At 44.1% G+C, this 24,653-nt stretch overlaps 1 long non-coding RNA gene across 1 annotated transcript in view; it reads left to right on the top strand.

Moving 5' to 3' along the window:
• Positions 1–5,165: 5,165 nt before the first annotated feature.
• LOC138160136 (uncharacterized) overlaps positions 5,166–24,653 on the top strand; it is a 35,253-nt gene continuing 15,765 nt past the window's right edge. Inside the window, exons 1-2 of the long non-coding RNA XR_011168095.1 lie at positions 5,166–5,295; positions 14,314–14,428. This is a non-coding gene — a long non-coding RNA (uncharacterized lncRNA). The remainder of the gene's footprint in view (positions 5,296–14,313; positions 14,429–24,653) is intronic.

Raw genomic sequence — 24,653 nt, 5'->3', positions numbered from 1 at the left:
CAAAGCTAGTAGGTGATAGAGCTGGGATTGAAAAACCTGGTTTTCTGATGCTTTTTATCTCTAGTAGCTGGACTTTCCAACCTGTTCCATAAGGGAATTGGTGACCCCTCCATCCCTTCCAGCTCTGAGGGTCTGTGTAAGACTCCATGGAATCTGCCTGTGTGTTAAAAGTCTGCTTTTGTTCTCCTGAGATGTCTGTTTCACAAATGGCCACACAAATGGAGGACTACCCCTTGGGGAGGTCGGAGGAGTCACCCCTTAAGAAAGGGCTTACTCAGTCTCTGTTTCCTCATCTGTAAAATTTGGCGGTTGGACCCAATGACCTCGAAGGCCACTTTTAGCCCAATCATCTTTCCCAAATCTGTATATCCAGCTCTAATCTTTCTCCTGAGCTCCAGTCCCTGTAGCATCATCTGCCTTTGGCGCATCTAGAATTGGATGTCCTGTAGACATCTGGCAGTTAGAGAGCTGGGTTTGGAATCAAGAAGATGATTTCCTGAGTTAAAATCTGGCTTCAGACACTTGCTAGCTGTGTGACCCTGGGCAAGTCACTTCACCCTGTTTGCCTCAGTTTCCAGATGAGCTGGAGAAGAAAGTGGCAGTTACTCTAGTATCCTTGTCAAGAAAACCCCAAATGGGGTCACAAAGAGTTGGACATGACTGAAATGAGCCGACAACAACAAATCAAGTGTGCAAGGAACTCCCCCTCCCTTAATTCATGTGGCCCTCCTAGCAGCGCCGTGAGGGCATTAGGACACATTCATGGTCACAGCAGTAGCAAGTGTCTGAGGTGGGAGTGGAGCCATCTTTCCTATTGTGTTTTTACTCTGAACTAGAGTACTGTACGCAGGACAGCCTGGACGCAGCAGCTTGGGAGGACTCGGCCAATCCTGGTCCTTCAGGCAGAAGCCCACCCTTCCCCTCTGTACCCAGTACCCTGAGTTTCTGTGTCCGAGTGTAGGGGACCCTGGCTTCCCTGCCTCCCATCCTCGGAGCCTTCTTTCCCTTCTGGTTAGGCTTGGCTGATAGGTCCCTGCAGTTTCTCTGCAGCCAACATGAATCAGGACCTGTCTCCTTTGCAATCTGTCTGGCTGTCACCAGTTAACAGGGTGATGGAGGCGAATGCCGGGCCAGAGACATCCATCAGTCTGGGCCCTTTGGGAAGGTGACAAAAAAGGGCACCTCAGAGCAAGGCCATTTGTCAGGCTCCCAACACCATAGGGTGGGGGTAGGGGAGGAAATAAGGAGGGGAGGCAGACACTGTGGCAGTGACTGAGTGTCTGGGTATGTATGGTTCTGTCTGAGGGTGTATACACCAGGAACCGGGCCTGGGTGAACGCAGGCATCTGGGTCTGTACCAGTGTCTGCTCATGTCTGTATGCACATGTATCTCTGTGTGTGTTTGAGTAGGCGTCCCTATTTGTACAAGGCTAGCACCTGTACATGCTGGGGAGACTGCTGCCAGAGGGGAGAGAGAGCTGGCCTCCAAGACAGGAAGACCTTTAAGTCCAGCGTTGGACCTGGACAAGCTGGGCAAAAGGTGCTGACCTACACCGGTGGAGGGATTTCCTTCAGTCGGGAGTTCCCTATGCCTTTGAAATCACAGATCCCCCAGTCCCCATCATGTACATCCCTTCAGTTGAACATATCAATCAATCAGCAAGCATTTTATTATTTTTTAAATTTAATTTTATTTTCAGATCCTCATTATCTCCCTCTTCACCTGCCCAGCTGAGAAAGCAAGTAAAAACAAAACCCCTGTTAGAAACATGTATAGATAATAATAGTGAACATTTATGTAGCACTTTTCAGATTTTCTAAGGGCTTTACAAACGTTATACCATTTATTCTCACAACCCTGAGAGGTGGGTGCTATTATCACCCCCATTTTATAGATGAAGAGACTGAGGCAGACAGGGGTTAAGTGACTTGTCCAGGGTCACACAGCTAATAAGTGTCAGAGGCAGGATCCAAACTCAGGCCTTTCTGTCCGTCTGAGCACTCTACCCACTGTGTGCTATTGGACATGTCCAGAAAAATATATCTCAGTCTGTACTCTGAGTTCTGCCTCTCTGTCTGGAGGCAGGTCCCATGTTTTATCTTGAGACCTCTGGAATTGCGACTGATCATTGTGTTAATCAGAGTTCTTAAATCTTTCAAAATTAGCAGGCATTGATAAAGCACCTACTATGTGCGTTGTGCACTGACCATACAAAGACAAAAGTGAACACCTCTGTCCTCAAGGTGCTTACATTCTGTTGCAGGATGGGAACCATAACCACACGTGCAAATGAATATAAAATACATACAAAGTAAAGACAAGGTGAGCTTGGGAGCATTCATTAAGCACCACTGTACTAGGCACCAAGGATACAAAAATGAGATATGCTTCCTGCCCTCAAGAGGCTGACTCTCTATAGGGAAGACAACATGTGAACATAGATGCATCTCAGGTCTTGGCCTTGGGCAAGTCACTGAATTTCCCTGTGTCTCTGAAGGGTCCTCATTACAATAAAGGCCTGAATTAGGTTATCACAAAGGTCTTTAGATCTTATGGAATGACTTAGTTAGTGTTCAGGCCTTTTTTGTAGAATTGGGGAGGAGGGTAGAGAGGAGGGGAAAAAGACCACAGTTCTAGAGCTGCGAGGGTGGTTCAGGGACTTGTGTAAGGTCACGGCGTCAGAGACAGGATTTAAACCCAAGTTCTCTGTCCCTAGAACCAATACTTTTTCTACACACAATCAATCAGCATTTAATTATTAAAGACCTACTATGTGCCAGACCCTGTGCTAAGTGTTGAGGATACAAAAAGCGGCAAAACCAGTCAATCTAATCGTATTAAACTGCCTCCATTGGGAACCTGGTTGGGATCAGGGTGGAGCAAGCGCCCGAGGGGGGGGTGATAGGGCCTTGACAAGATGGCACTTGGCATTGGGGCAGAGGAGGGGTGGGGAGGAGGTCCATGGCTAGCTGGTGGGAATGGGATGTAGGAGGACCCTGAGTTCGAATCCTGCCTCAGGTACTAGCTGGGGCTGTATACGTATTTGTAGGCATGTTTTCTCCATCAGACTGTAAGCTCCTTGAGGGCAGGGGCTGTCTCTTCCCTCTCTTTGTCTCCAATGGTTAGCACAGTGCCTGGCACACAGGAAGTTTTTTTCCCAGGTGTTTTATGATTGATTCAGTGCACTGGTTGTGTGATCCTGCACAAATCTCAACCTCAGTCTCAGTTTCCTCACCTGTAGAATGGGGCTAATAACATGGCCTATCTCCCAGGTTTGTTGGGAGGATCCCGTGAGATGACTGAGATTTTATATATATAATAAAGTGCTTTGCAAATTCTAGGCTGTTATTGTCATAATAATAACGATGATAACTTACCCTTACAAAGCCCTTTAATTATTTTAAGATTGTTCCTGTTATTGAGTCGTGTCAGCCTTGTCTGACTCCTGGTGTCCCCATTTAGGATTTTCTTGGCGCAGATACTGGAGAGGTTTGCCATTTCCTTCTCCGGCTCATTTTACAGATGAGGAAACCGAGGTAAGCAGGGTGAAGTGACTTGCCCAGGGTCACACAACTAGTAAATGTCTGAGGCCACATTTGAACTCAGGAAGATGAGACTTCCCGACTCCACGTTGAGCACTCTGTCCACTGGGCCATCTAGCTGCCCTAAAACTATTATTATTAGGGATGCTCTATTAGGAAGAAGAAAGTTGGAGGGGTCTGAGATCAAGTGACCTGCTTCTTACTTTTGCCTGGGTCTGCAACCTGGGCAGACAAGTCAGGGGAGGGGCGAAAATGGCCTGGGAAGGCTGAGGCCCTGCAATGCGGGGCATGACCACAGGGAGGTGCTGTAGCTCCATGCCAGCCTGATCCCCCGCCCCCCCCCCCCCCCCCAACTCACCCCTCTGCAGACGCCCAGCTGGGCTCCTGCTCCCTTTGTGAACTGGATTTTTATTCCAGAGAGCAGGAAAAGGGAAGTGGAAGCGATGGATGGTTTTTGAAACCCTCTCTAGGGTGGAGACAGATGCTTCCTCTTTTTGAACTTTGCCCTACTTTGGGCAACCTGGGATGCTGGGGTGGGGGTGGCTGACTTGCCTTGGGGGTGAGGGGATGAGGACATAGGAGTCTAGATTTAAAGTTGGAAGGGACCTTGGAAGCCATCTAGTCCACTCTCCCTTCCCATTTTTACAGGGGAAGAAACTGAGTCCCAGAAAGGTAAAGTCACATAAAAGCTTTAAACAGCAGAGATGGGATTTGAACCCAGGTTCTCAGACTCCAATCCACCACCACTGTAACATTGCCTCCAAAGGTTTCTTCCCCTCCCAACCCCTTGCTGGTCACCAGTAAATCAACATTAATTAAATGCCTACCATGTACAGGGCACTGTGCTGAGCACTGGGGATATAAAAAGCCAAAAGCCAGTCCCTGCCCTCACAAAGCTTACAATCTAATAGGGGAAAAAGCATGAAAGCAAACATATACAAAGCAAGCTATATATAGCATAAATAGGACATTTATTAAGCACCTACTGTGTACCACAGCACAAAAGAGGCAAGAGACAGTTCCTGCCCTCACGGAGCTTACAATCTAATGGCGGGTTCTAGGGATTCTTCGGCACATCATGGTCCGGGTGTTTCCCTATTAATGGTTCCTAGCTAGTAAGTTTGAGAGTCTGGATTTGAACCATCTTTTCTATTCCAACGCGGGGTCCTCACCCCTACAGCCCCCCTTCTGGGCTCTCTCACAACTTTGGACCCCTGGATGGGGCTGAGCCTCTGCATCTGTGCCCCTCCCCCCCCCCCAGCCCCTGCTCTGCCTGTGTGGGCTTCGTTGGGCCCGCTTTGCTCCCTCCTGGCCTGTCTCCAGCAGCCTCCACGTGTAACTCCTTCCTTTTGTGCTGGAGGGCCCAGGATTGAATGCCAATTTTGCTGTTTGTGAGTGACCTTGGGCAGGTTGCTTACTAGCCGGAGGACCTGTGGGCCTTGGTTTCCTCATCTCCCCTCCAGAGCTCGATTTCTGATTCTGGGCAGACTGACAAAAGCAATGAGGGGAGGGGGTGTTGGGTTCCCTGAACAGAGCACTCAGGAAGGAAACCTGGAACTGCCGACTGTCTAGGGACAGGAAGAGGGACTGGAGCTGTGATTTCATCATAACAAATAGATCCTGTCTTCATCTGAATCTCAGAAGGGTTTTCCCAGTTCTTCAAATCCTGTTACATACGCCTTGTTGACTCTCTAATTCATTCTGCATCGAATGCAAGTTTCCTGCGATTTCATTGGTCCAGGGAACTCCCAGGTGAGAAAACTCCTTCCCCCAGTGCTCGTTGACTCCTCTTCTGCAGTTTTCAGTCCCTGAGGGCTGCTTTTGTTCAGGGTCACCCAAACAGTAAGGGTCAGACGCTGACCTGGAAAAGTCAGCTCTTCCTGGCTTTGAGGCTGGCTCTCTCTGCTGTTCTCCAAATCAAAGCCAGAGTGATAATGCCTGCTTGAGAAATGCTTGTTGATTGATCGATAATGCTCTCCCTACAAATACCCAGCCCAGAGCCTTCCGCTCCCTGCTCCCTGCCCCTGGCTCATCCCAGAGAATTAAGCATTCTTTTTCCATTTCTTTGTTTTGGATTCTTTCATCCCCCTCCAATTCATGGCTTCCCAGAACCAAGCCTGATTTACATTTGACATTCCAGTCTTGGCCACTCTGACTTATTACTGTGGTGGAGATTGGCCAGGATTTCTGATTTACCCAGGGTAAACCACAATCCCCTTTCTCCCCACATTCCCTAATTAAACAGCTTTCAAGAGGTACCATTGATAAACCAGGGGCCCACTCCACCACACCCCCTTAATGTGTTGGAGTGATAAAGGGCCTTGATATGAGCCTTGCTCCAAGGGATTGGGCATGTTTAGGGTGGAGAAGAAAAGACTTAGGTAGGGATAGGTGGCTAGCTCTCTTTATTCCACAAATAGGAAGAGGGATTGGACTATTTCTGCTTGGCCCCTGAGGACCAAACAAAGAATTATGAGTGAAAGGCCAAAGGAGGCCAATTTACTTAAGGGGGAACCCCCCCCCCCAAACCTTCCTGACAATGAGAACCTTCCCAAAGTAGGTGGGGCTCTCCTAGGGGCTGGGTAATAGTTTTCCCTTTATGGGACTTCCTTATCCAAAAGTTAGACCATTATTTGTTGGGATATTTTGAAGGGCATCCTTATTCAAATCCTGTTTGCCCCAGATGCTTCCAAAAGCCCTTCCTTCTAACTGATATTCTGGGATTTTCTACGTTCCCCCAGTCCCAGGAAATCATCTGGAGGCAATATTGAACAGCATTCACTGCTGAGGCCACCATGAAGAGAGACTTGGAATCATAGCTGTGGATGGTCAGAGAGCCAGAAGAGGATCTTTGGGCTTTACTGATACCTCAGGGAACAGCTAATTAGATAATATTATGGAGTCAGAAGACCCACGTTTAAATCCTGCCTCTCTTGTGGGACCTTATCTCCCTCAGTGTCCTCATCTGTAAAATGAGGTTTGACCGAACGGCTTTTGAGCTCCTTACCATCTCTGGGCATAGGATTCACTGAGTCTCTGATTCTATAATCTATAAGCCAAGGGGAGTCCTAATAAACTCAAATTTCAGACCTCTACTTTAAGAAGGTAAGCATTTATTAAGCACCTACTATGTGCCAGACAATATTCTAAACACTTTACAAATATCTCACAACAGCCTTTAGAGGTAGGTGCTATTATCAGCCCCATTTTACAGTGGAGGACACTGAGGCAAACAGAGGTTAAATGTCTGGCCCAGGATCACGTAGCTAATAAGTGTCAGAGATCATAAATGAAGTCAGTCAGACCTTCCTGACTTCAGACCTAGTGCACTGTGCACGGTACCTCCTTTGTATTGGACCAAAATAGCCTGTGAGAAGAACTCTAACTCACCAATACTTTCCCTCATATTCTGGAACATTTCCCCTCCCATGGTAGTCACGTTTACTGCCTTTGCCTCACAGTCCTCTCCTGGCCTGAGTTCCTGAGAGTGCCCCTGGGCTGAGAAGCAGTGTGGTAACTGGAAAAAGCATTGGTTCTGGAGTCAGAGGACATAGGGGTTCAAATTCTGTCTTTGACGTTACTAGTTGTATATCCTTTCATGAGTCACTTAGCTTCTCTGGGCCTCAGTTTCCCCAGCTGCAAAATGTGTGTTTGGGGGGATTGGACTACATGGCCTTTGAGGTTTCTTCCAGTTCAAGATCTAAGTTCTTAGAAACCCACAGTCCCATCACAGTCATTTCCCTAGGTTTTCTGGTCTCCTATGGGGCAGGAAGTCACACTCCTTGGGAGCACATTCCCTCTTCGACCCGGGCACTGGCGGTCATATTGTCCTCTTCTCCTTTATCATATCACACACACACACACACACACACACACACTTCCTATCACAACTCTACCCACAAGGCTGTGACTTTATCCATTTCTGTTATAAAATGAGAAATTAGTCCTCTGGGGGCAGGGGGAAACCTCCCAATATGTTGAATTGAAAATCTGGAGCAAGGAAGGGGTTAAAATTATAGTAGGAAGTGCTTTGTGAAGGAATTTCAGGACTTTGAAAAACTTTTTCCATTCTGAGACTTCCCTTCTACTGTTGTGAGTTGTCCAGACTGGAGGAATTTCTCCCCCCCTCTTAGTCCCATCTCCTAGGAGGGTATTCCAAGGGACCCAAGGGGCCTCTCATCTCATCTTACTTGTTGGGCCTCGACAGAATCATGGGATCATAGATCCAGAGCTGGAAGGGACCTCAGAGACCATCTGGCCCATTTAGAAAATACAAGAAACCGCTCTTCAGACCATGTTCATGTCTACCTGTCCCAACATTCTCTGACAGTGGGGCTAACGGATATCTGGAAGTAGGGTGTTGTAATAGTTCCTCATATTAGAAGGTCCTTGAGGAAAGAGCCCTGTGCTTTGGGTAATCCATGGTTCTAGACCTGGCTTTGCCACAGTGAATGACCTTGAATAAAAACCCTTTAACTTTTCTGAGACTCGGTTTCCACATCTGCAAAATGAGGACAATAATAACACCTACCTTACAGAGTTGTGAAGTTCATATGAGATAATATATTTAAAATACTTGCAAACCTTAAAATGATATATAAATACCACCTATTATCATTCACAGAGTCTTATAAGTTTGACTTAAAAAATGAGGGCTATATTATGTAGAAGGCAAATTGGAGTATTTGTTCCCTGGCCCATGATTTGGAGGGGCTTTCTGCTGCTGCTAAAGTGACTGTCAGATGGAGAGAGAACCCAAAAGGCAGCTGGAGGTGAAAGTGGGGGAACAGAATAAGCGTTTATTAAGCACTTTTTGTAAATATTATCTCAGTTTATCATTTTGACCTCCCTGTGATACAGATGCTATCATCATTCCCATTTTATGGTTGAGGAAACTGAGACAAGAGATTAAGATTCTTGCTGGGAGTCATATAGTAAATATCTGAGATTAATATTTGAAATCAAGTCTTTCTGACTCTAGGCCCAGAGTTCTATCTACTGAGGTATCTAACTGCCTCCTACCAGATGATGTTAAAAAAACAAAAAAATAACCCAGAGTGGGGCAGCTAGCTGACATAGTGAATAGAGAACTAGTCCTGGAGGCAGGAGGACCTGAGTTCAAATATGGCCTCAGGCATTTGACACTTACTAGTTGTATGACCTTGGGCATGTCACTTAACGCTGATTACCTTGACCAGAAAAAAGCCAGAGGCTCATGGGTATTCTCACTTTGAGTAAAGGGGAATGTATATGGCAGAGCTTAAGGGACTCTCTCTCCACCCTTTTAGGATGCTGGTTGACTTTTTGTGATTTTTCCTTTCTTAGGAGATTGCCATCGCCATTCATTTCAACTATCTCTGTTGTGGTCATATATTTTGAGAGGATTATAAGCTCATAGATTTAAAACTATAAGAGACCTTGGAGGTCATTTTGTTCACCCCTAATCCCCACCTTTTACAGGTGAGGAAACAGGAGCTAAGAGAGCTTAAGTAACTTGATCAAAGTCACACAGGTAGCAAGCAGTAGAACCAGGATTTGAATCCAGGTCCACATCCAATGCTCTCTCTACTATACCACACATTTGATTTTTGAGTGAGATTTGCCGTTGAATCCTACACGTGCCTAAAACTGACTCTGCTTTTGCCAATGGAAGTGGAGGCCAGGAATGTGTGCTTTTTGATCATATAGGCCAGTGATCTACAAACCTCAATTGCACACTTTTGTCAGTAAAACATTTTTGAGTACACATTCTTCATATGTGTACATTTTCTTCTACTACTAAACTAATAATATTCTACATTACAAAACTTATACAAAAATTGAAATTAAAGAATGACAAGTTAAAAATTAAATAACATTCTATTCAATTGGGACCCATTAGGGCTTTTTGAGGAGAAGAGTGACCTGTACTTTAGGAAAATCATTTTGGCAGCTGCTTAGAAGCTGGATTAGAGAAGGCACAAATGTGAAGCAGGGCTATCAATTAGGAGGCCATTGACAATAGTCCAGGCAAGTGGTGATTAGGCCCTGAACCTGAGTGGCAGCTGTGTGAATGGAGGGAAGAGGACAGATAAGAGAGGGGTTTGGTGACAGATTAGTTATGGAGAGATGAGGTAGAGTGAGGAATGAAGAAGGATCTCAAGACTTAGAAAGATGATGATAGCTTCAACATTAATAGAGTATCTAACAGAGTCTTACACACAGTAGGAGCTCAATAAATGCTTTTTGAATGTGACTTGTTGCCTGTGTGACATTGGACAAGTCATCTAATCCCTATGGGCCTCAGTTCCCTTCTGTGTAAAATGAAGAGTCAGACTCTATGACCTCTCAGAGTTTTTCTAGCTCAACATCGATGATCCTGTGAGCAGGTATTATTAAGATAGGTGCTATTGGGGCAGCTAGGTGGTGCAGTGAGTAAGAGCACCGGCCCCAGAGTCAGGAGATCCGGGATTGAATCCGGGCTCAGATACTTAGCACCCACCCAGAAACACCTGGCCGTGTAACCTTGAGCAAGTTACTTAACCCCAATTGTTTAAAAAAAAAAAAAAGATAAGGACTATTATCCACATTTTCCAGATGAGGAAACTGGGGCCCAAAATGAGGAAGTCCCTTGCTCTTAATCACACAGTTAACAATAGAGGCAGAGCTGAGATTGGAGCACAGGCCTCCTGACTCCTATTCCAAACCTCATCCTATGACGTCATCTTTGTTCTAGGTCCCATTACCAGTTCTGCCCTGTAACCTTGCACAAGGTCACTTCTTCTCTCTTGACCTCACTGTGAAAATGAGGAAGTTGGTCACTAAATGACCTCTCAGGTCTCCCCCGACTCTTAGACTCTTTCCAAAAGAGATTGTGTAGCTCAGAGGAACCAGGGTCTTATGTGTCCTCAGACATGTTGAGTAGCATCTGAAGGTATATTCTGAGTCTGGAGGGGAAACTGTGCTGGGGTGTGTTTATAGGGAGTGACTTGGAATCCTGGAAGCCTCCCTACTCACAGTGGGTGGCAGAACAGGGAAGACTCCAGCTAGAAGGGGCATAAATTAGAAGGGCCCGGGGAGCTGCAGGGGAAGGGAGGCTCTGGAAAAAGTCAGTCTTCAGAGGTGCCTCTGTCCAGTGCAATGATGTATTTGTCAAATCTGAGGCCAGAAGTCTCCCCAGTTCCCCGCTGCATCCCAGCCTGACATCGTGGGTCCCACCCAGTCAGGTCTGAAGCCAACCCTGTTCTAATTGCAGATTTGGGTGGGGTGGGGGTGAGAATAGGAGAAAGGAGAGAAGTGTTTTATGCGTGTGTGTGTGTGTATGTGTAAGTCTAAGTGTGTGAGTGTATGTGTAAATATGTGTGAGTGACTGTGTGTACGAGTATGTATGTATTGTGTATGAGTGTATGTAAATGTGTGTGTGTATGTGTTGTGTATGAGTGTATGTATGTAAATGTGTGTATGTATTATGTATGAGTATATGTGTGAGTGTATGTAAATGTGTGTGTATGTGTGTGTTTGTGTTTATGTGTGTGTGAGTGTGTATGTATGAGTGTGTGTGTAACCAACGAAATCTTTTTGTGTGGTTGAAGTGCTAATCACTGCTTGTTTTCCATAGATTTAGTTGAGTGACTAAAAATTGTGCATTTTGGGGGCTACTTCCTCCCGGATTCAACATTAGTCAGAGGTCTTTGGCTGATGTAAGGATTAGGTGGAACTTGACCTTAAGCTCCTCTATGTGTCATTCTCGATTCTGACTGCTTCTGCCTGTGGTCTGAACCACTTAACCTAGACTTTCTCTGTCTGTTGTCTCATACTATTTCCCTCTCTCTCCCAGCTGTCCCCATGGAAAGAGCATATTTTTATATATAGCATTTACAAGTCATTTTGATTATGTATACATACACACACGCATACACACACCTACACACACGCATACACACATAATCTCATTTGAGCCTAACAGGAACATTGTAAGGTAGGTACTATCATCATCCCCATTTTACGGGTGAATAAACTGGGGCCAGAGACATTAAGTGACTTGTCCAGGGTCACGCAGCATGTCTCTCTCCATGGAGCCAGAGCCCTCATAACCAGCTTCATGGGAGGTGTCCTGGGGGTCAGCCCCCCTGATCATCCCTGTTAATTACGGACTATCTCATGGGCACCTCCCAACAATCCCCAGAGGTGTCGGGTGCAGGTGTTATTGCCCTCACTTTACAAAGGGGGAACTGGAGGCTCAGAGAGTGATTTCCAGATGGTTACCCTGCCACAGTTAGTGAGTGTTAGCATCTGGGTCGATCAGGGTCTTCTTGGAATCAGGTCCAGTATGTTCTTTCATATTCCATCATGCTGGCCTTTCAGAATTCCACACTTCCATGGGTGAGGGGCGCTGGCTCAGCAAAAGCTCACAATTGGCCCAACTCACACCAAATTCTAGTTAAGATTATTGATGTGCAGCATTGGGCTTAGCAATTTAGGGGCCCAAGGTCAGCTTCACAACTCATATCTTGGGCAAACAGCATGAAAACTTCCCTTGCATCAACTTTCTAAGCCAAATTCACTTGATGGGCTTTGGGGGTGGGTGCCCCCTGCCAACTTGGAGGAAGCCCGTTCCACCCCCCCCCATAGAGGGCAGGGTGCATTGTGTTGAGAGCCCTGGCCTTGGAGCTTAGATGACCAGGTCACAAATTCCACCTTGGAAACTCATTAGCTCTCACATTGTGGGCAAAGATGGCGGCAGCAACAACAGACATTTATATAAAGTTTAAACATTTGAACAGGACTTTACACGTGTTGTCTTATTTAAGCTGAATAACCCTGTTAGACAAGTGATGGCTTAATGTAGTCAAAGTTGCCTGACCATTTTCACGTTCCACCTCTGACTCATACTAGATGGGTGACCGTGGGCACAAGTCCCTTAAATTCTCAATGCCTCAGGCAGATCTCTAAGACTGTCAGTCTCAGAGAAGGTGCTGATATACAGTGGGAGGGAGAGTTTCCTCACTTCCTCACTTTGCTAGACCAGTGAGGCCTCAGGTCTGGATTAAAAATTCCAAATCAAAAAACCCCAGCCAAATAAAAAAAACAAAAAGCCCAACCCTGTGCTTCTAGATGTTTCCAGAATGTCTCTTGGTCCTAGAAAGAACACTGCCTTGAGCCCCCATGAGGGTGTCCACTCATTTTTAGGGTCAGAATGCCCATTTGACAAGATAACACCTCTTTTCTTCCCCTAGTCCATCAATTTCTCCAAAGAAGAAAAATAGTTTTAAAAAATTGAACTTACTGATATATTTTTGTCTTAACAAAACAGACACTCGCTAAGAAATGCTCCCAAGACCTCTCTGGGGAAAAAAAAAAGCAGTTTATAGAAGTGGTTTTAAATATTTTCTTGCATGTCATGGACCTGTTCAGCAGTTTGGAGATGCCAATGGGTCCCTTCTCAGACTAGTATTTTTAATTAATGGAAGGAAATATTAAATTTCAGTTAGAGGTCAGTGAAAATAAAGATGCAATTTTTACCCCACCCAAGTTTACTGACCACTTGGTCAAGGTCATATTCTCCCATCAGTGAACACAGTGTCTGTGGGGGACAGTGGGAATATATTTGTAGGAATCTACCAGGGAGGCATATAACCGTGTGCCCAGGGTAATAACTCTGGGTTAGAATCCTTGATGATCTCGGTCCCTTCGGGAATAACCTAGAAGGTGATATGCAAAATGACCTCTCTGTTAGTTGCGCCCTTTCTCATCTTCATAGCACTCCTGCCGGGCAACACTGCTTCTCTTCTCTCAAGCCCTTTTAGTTCACAGCCTCCCTTAACAAGGCATTGAGAAAGCGTTACTCTCTTCTAGTGATAACAGAGAATTGCCATGCTCCTCAATTCTACAAATAGGCAGGACATTCTGCTTTGTCCAATTGGCTCTAAATCTCCCCAGACAGGAAACCCACAATTATCAGGGAAACAGATGCAAAGCCTGTATTTCCCCTTCTGTTTCTTCTTCTTAAACCCGAGGAGGTAATACCAGAACCCTTGCAAGGTTTCCTTTCAGTCTGTAGGTGGTATTGGAGAAAAATGAGCTATGGCCCTTTACACAGAAGAAGGATCCAGCTTTCTTACAATCAGCTTCCACAGTAACCATTCTGCAGTCATCAAGTTCTCAGCTAGAAGCCTTCTTCCTCTGTCCCCTGCTCCTTGGGATCTCTATTCTCTCTACCTCATCATTTAGCTTTTGTTTTTTCAGACCTTTTTCTGTGGTTTCTTAACACGTCCAATGCTCCAAGCTACGCTCACCCTCCTCCTCTCCCTGCCCCCTTCCCCCCAGAGGTCAGTGACTCTTCTTTACCTTATGGGGCAAAACACAAGAAATCCACTTTTTTGGGTCAGTTATGATTCCTAACAATCCTTAAATAATCTTCTCAGAATCCCCCAAAGAGTTGGTTGATAATTTTGTCAAGCTGATGAAGCAGTGATAAGTTCTTTTAGCTCACAGCCACCCTTAACAGGGCATTGGTTATAATTCTGGAGTTTTAAACCTCTAAAAATAGTCAAACACAGATGAGTGGATGGACCATGATGCCCTGAAGCCATTTAATACCTCAGGCATTACTTTGCCATCAAATACATCTTCTCAATACACTCATCTGAGGGGCAGTTCTCCATCTGGTTTTCAGAGCAGTCTCTGCCTTTCTCTCTTCAACATTTTATCTGAAAGACTGTGTTTCTTCACAAGTTGGTTTTTTAAAAATCATTTTTCTTTTCACAAATGTTCTTTTCCTGCCTTTTTTAGCAAGCAAACTTTCAGCAGTGCTATATAGAAGCAATCTAAAGAAAATACACAGAAGAGAAGAGAAGGAATTTCAGAAGGAAACACAGACAAGCTGGACAACTTCAAAAGTAACATGGTAAATTTATTGTAAACCTTAAAAAAGAAAGCAAACTATACATATTATTCATAGTCGTGTACCATAACCTTTCCCCCCTACCCCCTGTGCTACTATGTATTTGGAAATTTGGTTTTTTTTCCCCTTTGGCATTGGTTAAGTGTAAAATTTAAAGAATAATACTTACTAAAATTATGGGGCAGCTAGGTGGAACAGTAGATAGGGCACTGGGCCTGGAGTTAGGAAGATCTGAGTTCAGATCTGAACTGTGTGATCCTGAGAAGGAAATGGCAAACTACTCTGCTATATTTGTCAAGAAAACCCCAAATGGGGGTCACAGAGAATTGGACACGACAGAAACAACTGAATAGCAAAATAAAAATTATAGGTTGTTGGACAGTATATTGAAAAGTACACTGCATTTAGTGCTCAAAGTCCTGGGTTCAAATCCTTCCTCTGAAGTTTACTTATGCCCATGTAATACTGGGCAAATTAACTGACCTTCCTGGGCCTCAGTTATCTCTAAAATGAGAGGGTTAGTTAGACAACCTCTAAGGTACTTTCAACTCTAAGTCCATGGTCCCAGGAACTTTCAATGTGTTTAATTCCCTGTAAGGAGCTTTCTTATAGGGTTCATTGCTGATCCAATGAATATTGGCAGCTGGTCTGAGAGAATTGCTTGGGGAACCAAGAGGTTGACTTGTCCAGGGTCACGTAGCCTGTATGTATCATAAATGGGACCTGAACCCAAGTGTTCTTGAGTTCTTAGTGTTCTCTATATACTAAGTCAGGCTGCCTCCTGAAGCACTTTATAAACCTTAAATAAAGTACTTTTAATAGGCCAGCATTTATTACTCCTGTTTTTATCAATCTGTACCCCAAACTTCAGAGTGTCTTGTCCCTGGGTCAGGGAAAAAAACTCATGTCAGGGCTAACATTTCCCTTGAGCTTTGGGGCAGGCTTCCTCTCCTCTTTGGAGCCAAGAGAGATGCAAGCAAATCCCACTTCCACAAGTCAGCCCATTTGCCCTGCTCCTTTGCCTCGTAATGGAATTAACTTCTCGAAAAATCAATGCCCATCAATTACACAAGAAATATTAAATTGTTCTGCAGGGCTGGAGGTGGCAGGCTGTTAGCCCACAACATTGGTCCAGTAACACAGCAAGTATTTGGGAGGTGGGGAAAGAAAGGAGGTGGTGGGGATGGTGAAAATACAGATGATTTATTGAAACTCCAGAATCCTCGCTTATGTTCAGAACTTTTTATCACTGGAAAGTTGATTGTGCATCTAGGGTGCCCCAGATATCCATTATTCTCTGCTCATTTGTGAACACCAACAAGAATCCTTCCAATATACCTGACAGGACAGAATGCAGCAGCTCCAAATGAGCTATTTATGGTCCATTTTTCCCCACATTACTTGCATATTATAATTAAGAGATAATGTCAATGGCAGAGAATACTGTCACCGACTAATGGTCTCCTGCAGCTCCTGAAATGTCAAGACAAAGTCAAAGCATTTATCAAAAATAAATGTTGAGGCAAAGAAGCAGGGTTTGTTTTCACAGCAGGGACATTAATCCAGGGACGATGATATGGCGATGACTTTATTTCTCCTCTCCTGAGTGATGGATGCCAATATATTACTTTATCTGATAGATGTTGGCATCCTGGCTACTGTTGAGTTTACTGAGTGAGTGAGTGAGCAAGGATGTAGAGACAAGTCAGTGGACAGGGAATAACTACCCCACGGAGATTGGATTTGCAGGCCAGCACTATGCTGGAGATCAGTGGGTCCACTCCCATTCCAGTGTTCTACACTGACCTGTGAGGAGGTGCTGGCTTATGATTGGACAGAGAATTTTCTGCAGAGCGGTGGCTGTTCTGTTATTGGCTAGCAAGGCCCAAGTCACGGTCAGGAGGGCTAAATATTAATAATCAATTACTCTGGTTGAACCTCACTCTCTACACTTCTGTCCAGAAGGAAATGGCCAGTTGGCAGAGAAGGCACAGTGTGTGTGTGTGCCCTTGGAGTCACAGAGACCAGAGTTTAAATCCCATTTTTGACATATACTAGGTAGGTGACTCTGGACAAGTCAGCAAATCTCACAGCCTTGGTTTCTTCCTATGTAAAATAGGAATAATACTACCTTTAGTGCCTGCTTTGTAGGGTTTAGAAATCATAAAATGCTCAGATGAAGTCTGAATTAGGGTCCTACTATTTACTGCCTTGGGCATTTACTGATCTTGGGCAAGAGTCACTTCAGGTCCCTGGGCCTTAGTTTCCTCATCTGCCAAATATGGGGGTTGGACTAGATGGCCCCTGAGTTCGCTTTCAGCTCCAGACCTGTGATGAGGCTATAAAGGTAAGCTATTAATAACTGAAGGAATTAAGCCACAGCCTAAGCTTGCTTATCTGAAGATAATCAAGGTATTACAGCTTCCCCACAGCAAATCTTTCTTTCAAGCCACAACCTGCAATGTTGCTTAATTAATTGGTCATAGAAGCTGGAGTATGGCGTCATGGTTAGAAGGCTGAACTTGGAGCCAGGAAAACCCAGGCGTGTGATTCTCCGTCTGATCCTTTAGTCATTTCACCACTCAGAAACTCAGTCTCCTTATCTGCAAAATGGGGAGAATAATACCTGCCCTCTGTACCTCAGTGGGCAAATAAGATGAGGTAGGTAAAATGCTGTGCAAACTTCAAAGCCTGATCTGATTAATTTTTGTTATTATAACTAGGGGGGCAGTGTGGTATAATAGAAAGAACACTGGGCTTAGAGACAGGACATCTGGGCTCTGATCTCGTCTCTGAAATTATAGTGTGACCAGGGGCCACTTAAGACCCCCAGTGTCCTTTTCTACTTGCATTTTCTCCCTCATAGGGTTTTCTTGAATCAAACAGTGCTTCAGAAATGTGACTTATGATGCTATTTGGGAGTCAGAGTGAAAAGAGTTGTGGACCCAGAAACAGAAGATGTCTTCTAGTTTTCAAGTTCTGATTTTGAATTTGGAGACCTGGTTCTGACATTCTCTGGTCTAAGGCCCTTTTTAGCCCTGACATTCTTTGTTCTAAGGCCCCTCCCAGCTCTGACATCCCCTGTTCTAAGGCCCCTCCCAGCTCTGACATCCCCTGTTCTAAGCCCCCTCCCAGCTCTGACATTCCCTGTTCTAAGGCCCCTCCCAGCCCTAAATTCCTGAACAGGGAATATTCTAAGGCCCCTCCCAGCCCTAAATTCCTGAACAGGGAATATTTTAAGGGCCCTCCTAGCCTGCATTGTGTATTCTAAGGGCTCTCCCAGCCCTGACATGCTCTGTTTTATAGCCCTTCCAGCTCTGACACTCTACAATGCTTTGCCACCACCGGGGGGAATCTCTCCCAATTATTTCATCTTACCAGTTATTGGTCTTCTCATTGGGGAAGCCCTTTGAAACCCCCCTTCCCACTCAGGCCAGTTCCTGGTTGTTCTAGGAAAGGTTTGGGTGAGCCTGGCCCTTAGGCTCTGCTGCATCCGGCCTGTCCAAGGCATCAGTCCAACAGGGGCGCTATCACTTCTTGGCAGAGCATGCGGTTACAGGAAGGAGCTGGAGCAGAGCCTGGGGGCCAGGCCTGGAAGTGGGCCCTGCACAGCTCCTTTCTCAAGGTTTCTCCTTGTGGCCTAAGGATTTTGTTTAAAGGTTAATGCTGGAAGAATCCAATTTTAAAGGACCTCGCTTTAAGTCTAAATAGGGATCTCTAATCAATCAAGTATTTATTAAGGGCCTACCATGTGCCTGGAATGGTCTCCAGCACAAGAACTAGAGTAGCCCTGACTTCCCTCTGTAAGGACGGACAATGGGAAAACCTAATTCTGAACCAGGGATTAAGGTGTTCATATTAAAGCCACTGCCCTATGTTGCCTTTCATTTATTATTATTATTATTAAAATAATATTTTATTTCCCCCAGTTACATATAAAGACAATTTTTAATAATCTTTTGAAATTGTTTCCAAATTTTCTCTCCCCTTCTTCTTGAGACAATAAGTAATCTGATAAAGGTTATACACTTTCATTTATCAGTGATCTCCTCTGCAATCATTAGGCAGCTAGGCGGCTTGTTGGACTTGGACTCAGGGAGACGCCTCAGATGCTTAGTACCAATTCATGTCTTTCAATCTCAGTTTTCTCATCTGAAAAGTGGGGATAATAGTGGCCTCTATTAAAGAATCGAGAGGCTCAAAAGAGGTGATATGTGTAACGTGTAACATACTCTACAAACCTTAAAGCCCTATATAAATGTTACTTAGAGTTATACTTATTATACTAATTATAATTAATATTCTAATTATATACAATATATAATATACTAATTATACTTCTAATAATACACATTGATTCCTCCCTGTAAACCCCTTGAGGACAGGGACTGTTAAATTTTTTGTCTTTGTATTTACAGAGACCAGTACTGGACTGGCACATAATAGGTGCTTTTTGAATTGAATAGAATTAATAGGTGTTTAAGATGATCAGAAGATCAAAGATTTCAAGCAGAAAGGGATGAGCCAGGAGGTCATTGAGTTCTCATTTTACAGATAGGGCAAACATTAAATGTTTTACTACGTACCAGGGACTCTGCTAAGCAAGAAAGATACAAAAACAAGCAAGTAATACCATTCCTGTTCCCAAGAAGCTTGCATTCAATTGGGAGAAGTTAAGTCAATAAATTCAATTCAGGAAACATTTGTGAGAGACCTACTATGTGCCAGACCCTGTGTTAAGTGTCAGTGATACAAAAAGAGGCAAAGATAACCCTTACCCTCAAGGAGCTTATACTCTAATGTCAACACACAGGGGGAACCTGGAGGAGAGGTGAGTAGGTTACATGGTGTGGTGATGGTTCAGAAGGGCCTAGCAGGATTTCACCTATCAAGATTAGGTGAAAACTTACCTATTAGAACCTGGGAACAAGGAGTAGAGGGATATGGGGATATGCTGATAGAGCTTTAACTGCTTTTGAGAGCTTATTGTTAAATTTTCTATGTGAATATTTATCATTGGAAATTGGTAAATGGTTGAAGTTAGGGCTTGATTTATTGTTTTCTTGATTTTTAGACTTTATAAACTGATGGAGAAAATGTCAATAATGCATATTTAATTTTAAAATGAGACTTGTGAATCTTCCCTACCCCAAGCTGGTTGTTAAACATTTACTGGCATACTGTTGTGTTTAAATTATGGGAGGGATCCAGGGACAGTGCTCAGGTTTTCAGGGGGAGGAAGAGTTCAGGGGGAGAGAGTGGTGGTGGTGAGGACCATGGTGAGGAGAGGACCAGGAAGTGATGATGGGGAAACTGATCAGGGATTCTTAGGTGACCTGCTCAGGGTCCCACAGCTTGCTGAATAACAGGTCAGGCAACATCGATCTTCATAAGGGCTATCACTAAAGACAGTGTTTGGAGGGGAAAAGGACTTGGGTGAAACCGAGGGTGATGCCCAGGAAATGGGGAAAAAAAGACCAAATCCAAGAGCTCTGACCTTTGTTGGGGTCCTGGACCCCTTTGGAAATCAGTCTAGTGGAGCCCATGGAACTCTTCTCAGAATCATATTCTTTTTTTTTTTTTTGAGGGGGAAAGGCAGGGCAATCGGGATTAAGTGACTTGCCCAAGTTCATACGGCCAGTAAGTGTTAAGTGTCTGAGGCTGGATTTGAACTCAGGTCCTCTTGACCCCACAGCAGGTGCTCTATTTACTGCACCACCTAGCCACCCCCAGAATCATATTCTTTTTTTTTTTTTAAAGCAATTGGCATTAAGTAACTTGCTCAAGGTTACACAGCCAGTTATTTTTTGTGTGGGTGCCAATTATCGGAGGCCGGAACTGATCCTGGGTCTCCCAATGCCGGGCCGGCGCTCTTACTCACTGCGCCACCTGGCTGCCCCCAGAATCATATTCTTAATGTAAAAAATACAACACATAGAATTTTAAAGCAAGCCAATTATGTGGAAATACAACATCAAACTATTTTTTAAAAATACAAATTCAAGGACCCCAGGCTAAGAATCTTGGATAGAAGACTTCCAGTGGGTTGGTAAAATTTGCTAATATTTATGTATATATAGCATTGTAAGGGTCCTGAAGTACAGATATTATCTCACTTGATCATCATAACAGCCCTGGGAGGTAAGTGCTATTATTATCCCCATTTTATAGATGAGGAAACTGAGGCTGACCTGAAGGTGATTGATTTTTTCCAGGGTGACAGAGCCAAGGAGTATTTCAGGTCAGATTTGAACTCAGGTCTTCCTGAGTCCAGGTCCAGCCCCTGTATCCACTGTACTACCTAGCTGTCCTATGGGGTGGGGAAAAAGGGTGGAAAGAAATGTAGAAAAATAAAATCCACAGAAGATTAGCCCATGGGGAAAAGGCATGGAAAATTTGTTATTTGCATTGATGGAAGGAATACCCATAGAGGTGAGATCACAGAGTTATTGAGGGGGATTGAAATAAGTTGAAGATGTATGATGAAATGGAATTTTCCTGAGCTGGGAGGAGGAAGAGGAGGAGGAGGAAAGAGGAGGAGAAGAAGGAGGGAGAGGAGAAGAGGAGGAAGGGGAGAAGAGGAAAGGGGAGGAGGGGGAAGGGAAGGAGGGAGGAGTAAGAGGAGGAGAAGGAAGAGGGGGAAGGGGAGGAGGAGGTTCTCTTTGTTTTGGAAGGCCTTGAGGTTTTGGCTTCTCTCCTTGCCAGCTGTAATTCCGGGCACTCTGGGAAGGCACCAGTGAAATCTCATCATCAAAAAACCATTTTGTTCTTCCTGGCTGGGTCAGGCCTAGGGGAGGAGTCAAGGTTTCTGAGCTGGTGTCCAGTGGCTGGAGTGCCTGAGCTCAGGGCTGGGGAGGAATTGAACTCCAACTGAGCCCATCCCAGACATCCTGTTCATTTTCCCCTAGGCCAGATGGACGCACTGGAGAGGGGTTGGGGGTGTGGACAGGGAGGAGGGAGAGTGAGGGAGACTGGAAGAACAGGGAGCTTTAGGATGTACTCTTTCGAAGACATCAGTGTTTCACAAGAGCTTTGTTTGTAAGAATGCCCAGACCCTAATCTGGACTCCTTCAGGAGTGGGGAGGAGGCAGCATTGGCCTGAGTCCCAGTAAACTTTGCCTGGTGGACTGACATTCAGATCAATTTAATGGGCATTTATTAAAGGTTGTTTTGAGGAGCAAATAAGAAAAAAAACTTTGCAGAATTTAAAGCAATATATAAATGCTATTATTATTATTGTGTTGCTATACTTGTGTGACTCTCCAGGGCTCAGTTTCCAAATTTGCAAGATAATGGGGTCAGATAGGAAGACTAATGTGGACAGATATATGTAGTATGTATTCTAGCATGTAGAATGAATAGAACCAGGAATACAATGTATGCAATGATTAAAACAATATATTATGTCATTATAATGATCAAAGATAACCCCACAGAAAAGATGGGGAAATGCAACTTCCTCCTGTTGATGGAGGAGTATGGGATTATGGGTGTGGAAGGTTTCATGTGTTGTTAAAGGTGTTTGATGGGTTGGTTGGTTTTAACTTTTTTGAGGTGTATGTGATAGTAGTGGTGGTGAGGGATCTGTATGGGTATGGGGTAGAGTCAAGGGATCATAGTGGCATAGATTTACAGCTGGAAGGAACCTCCCTCAAAGTTAGTCCAGTTCAAACTCCTCATTTTATAGAGAAAGAAATTCTAACCAACAGAGTTTAAGTGACTTACCCAAGGTCACACATCTTAGCTTTTACAAGATTGTAAACATCAGAGGCAGGATTTTGATCCTGGTTTCTCCAACTCCAGAGACAGTCTTCTTCCCACTGGACCTCGATGCCCTGGGTATATTCTGAAATGACTGTGATGGAAAAAGCAGAAGGATAATAAAACTTTTGTAGCATACCTCTGGGCTATATCCCCTACCAACTTGCCTTTTCAGATTGAGTCCCCTGAAGAGATAACTGTCAGGTACTAAATGAAGTCTTCACTCTTAAAACTTATAGTTCATGAGCCCCCACTGGTGTGTTTACCATGTTATTAATCAGTCAGAGTATATAATTACTTCAAGGCAAAAGTGCCTACTGAAATGTCACAGTAAGAATAGTGGCACCCAGATATCTTCCCTATGAACTCTACACCTTCTGTCTAAGTATAGATGTATACTTCACAAGTGAAGAAATAGTCATGTAGAGAACATATACAGACAAGGTATGTCAGAGCAGAATTGACTCATGCCCCCTGATGCTGCAGGACTTCTGGGCTACTAATGTCCTCAGTCTCTGCTGGATGCTGATTGACTATGATTATGACTGTCTCTCACGTTAGGATTAGCTTTCAGCCTGGCCTTAGCTGTGCTATGCCTTTGGAAAGAATCTGAATCCATAGTCTAAGACCAACAGGAATTTCACCTCTTGAACCTATCCCCTGAGCGGCATCCTAGCTCCACATTCTATACTCTCCATTTTTCTCATTGACTTAATTCAGCTCTGCAGCTAGACTCTTCTGCACCAGATGCTACCATGACCTTCTGTTCCCCAAAGCCATTGTTGACGGGGAGAAGAAGAAAGAGAAATCTCCTTCCCACCCCCTGTTTTGCTGTACTTTCTAAGATTCACAAGGAAAAAGGTGAAGAGTGTACTTAAGAACTGGTCTCTTATTTCGTACGTGATTCTCTTTTTGACTGTTTCAGAATGAGGCCGGCTTGCTTTTTATCTGGGCCACAAAGGGCATGTCTGATCCTTTCAATGAATTATTAGTTGCATTCATCCAATGGTCAGCAGCCTATTATAAGATGCAAATGGGCCACTCAAAGTCTGAAAGGGGTGCACCCCTGCCTTTCATTCTCTCTGTTATCTGCCTCTTACATTCTATAATTTCATCAAGCATAGGGGAGACTCAATTGACCAGGGATCACTGGATTAACCCCTACTACATTTAAAAATATGAGCATTTGGGACTAGATGATTTTTTCTTCTCTTCCTTTTTTAAATTAACAAGCATTCATTTTCTCTCTCCTTCAAACAGAACAAAGCCCTTGTAGCATATATTTGTGGTTAGGCCACACAAAGTCCCATATTGGCCATGATCAAAAATGTGTATGTCATTCTTAATATTTAGCCCATTAGCTCTCAGCCAGGAGGAGAGTAGCATTCTTTATCAGTCCTCTGAAATCATGGTTCATCATTGAGTTGCTAATACTTCTCAAGTCTTTCAAAATTGCTAATTAAAAAACATTATTATGCTTTATATAAAAAAATAGTTCTTCTAGTGCTTCTCATTTCACTCTGTATTAGTTCACATAAGTCTTCTCAGACTTCTCTGAAACCATCCCTTTTATAATTTCTTTTTTTTTTTTTTGCCTTTTGGAGGGCAATTGGGGTTAAGTAACTTGCCCAAGGTTACATGGCTAGGTTTTTTTTTTTGTGTGTGTGTGTGTGTGTGTGTTAAGTGTTTGAGGCCAGATCCGAACCCAGATGCTCCTGACTCCAGGGCCGGCGCTTTACTCACTCCGCCACCTAGCCGTCCCCCTTTTTTATCATTTCTTATGGAATAATATTATTACATTACATTAATATTCCATAATTGCTAAGCCATTATCCAACTGATGAACAGCCTCTTAATTATGGGTTCTTTACTACCCCCCAGAAAGAAGCTATGAATAATTTTCTACATATAAGACCTTTTCCTCTTTTTTTCATCTCTTTGAGGAAATAGACCTAGTGATTGCTGAGTCAAAAGATAGACACAATTTAGTAACTTTTGGGTTATAGTTTCAAAATTCTTCCAGAATGGCAACACCAAATGATATCTCCACCAATAGTGTAGAAGTATGCCTGTTTTCCCAAGCCCCTCCAATATTTGTCATTTTCCTTTTTTTTTTTCAACTTTGTCAATCTGATGGCTATGGAATAAAACCTCAGGATTACTTTAATGAGAAGTTCTCTAATTATCAGTGATTTGAAACATTTTTTCATCACTATAGATAGCTTTGATTTCTTTTTTTTTTTTTAAGCAATTGGGGTTAAGTAACTTGCTCAAGGTTACATGGCCAGTTATTATTTCTGGGTGTGCTACTGAGTATCTGAGCCCGGATTTGATCCAGGTCATCCCGACACTGGAGCCGGTGCTCTTACTCACTGAGCCACCTGGCCGCCCCTAAACAATTGGGGTTAAGTAACTTGCTCAAGGTTACATGGCCAGGTGTTTCTTCATGGGTGCTAAGTGTCTGAGC

Source organism: Petaurus breviceps, unplaced genomic scaffold (genome assembly GCF_028583685.1).
Source record: "Petaurus breviceps papuanus isolate PSGF00001 unplaced genomic scaffold, PetGlider_PUasm1.0 101, whole genome shotgun sequence".
Classification (NCBI taxonomy): Eukaryota; Metazoa; Chordata; class Mammalia; order Diprotodontia; family Petauridae; genus Petaurus; species Petaurus breviceps.
The sequence above is the reverse complement of the archived record's forward strand: the minus strand, read 5'-3'. Positions and strand labels throughout refer to the sequence as shown.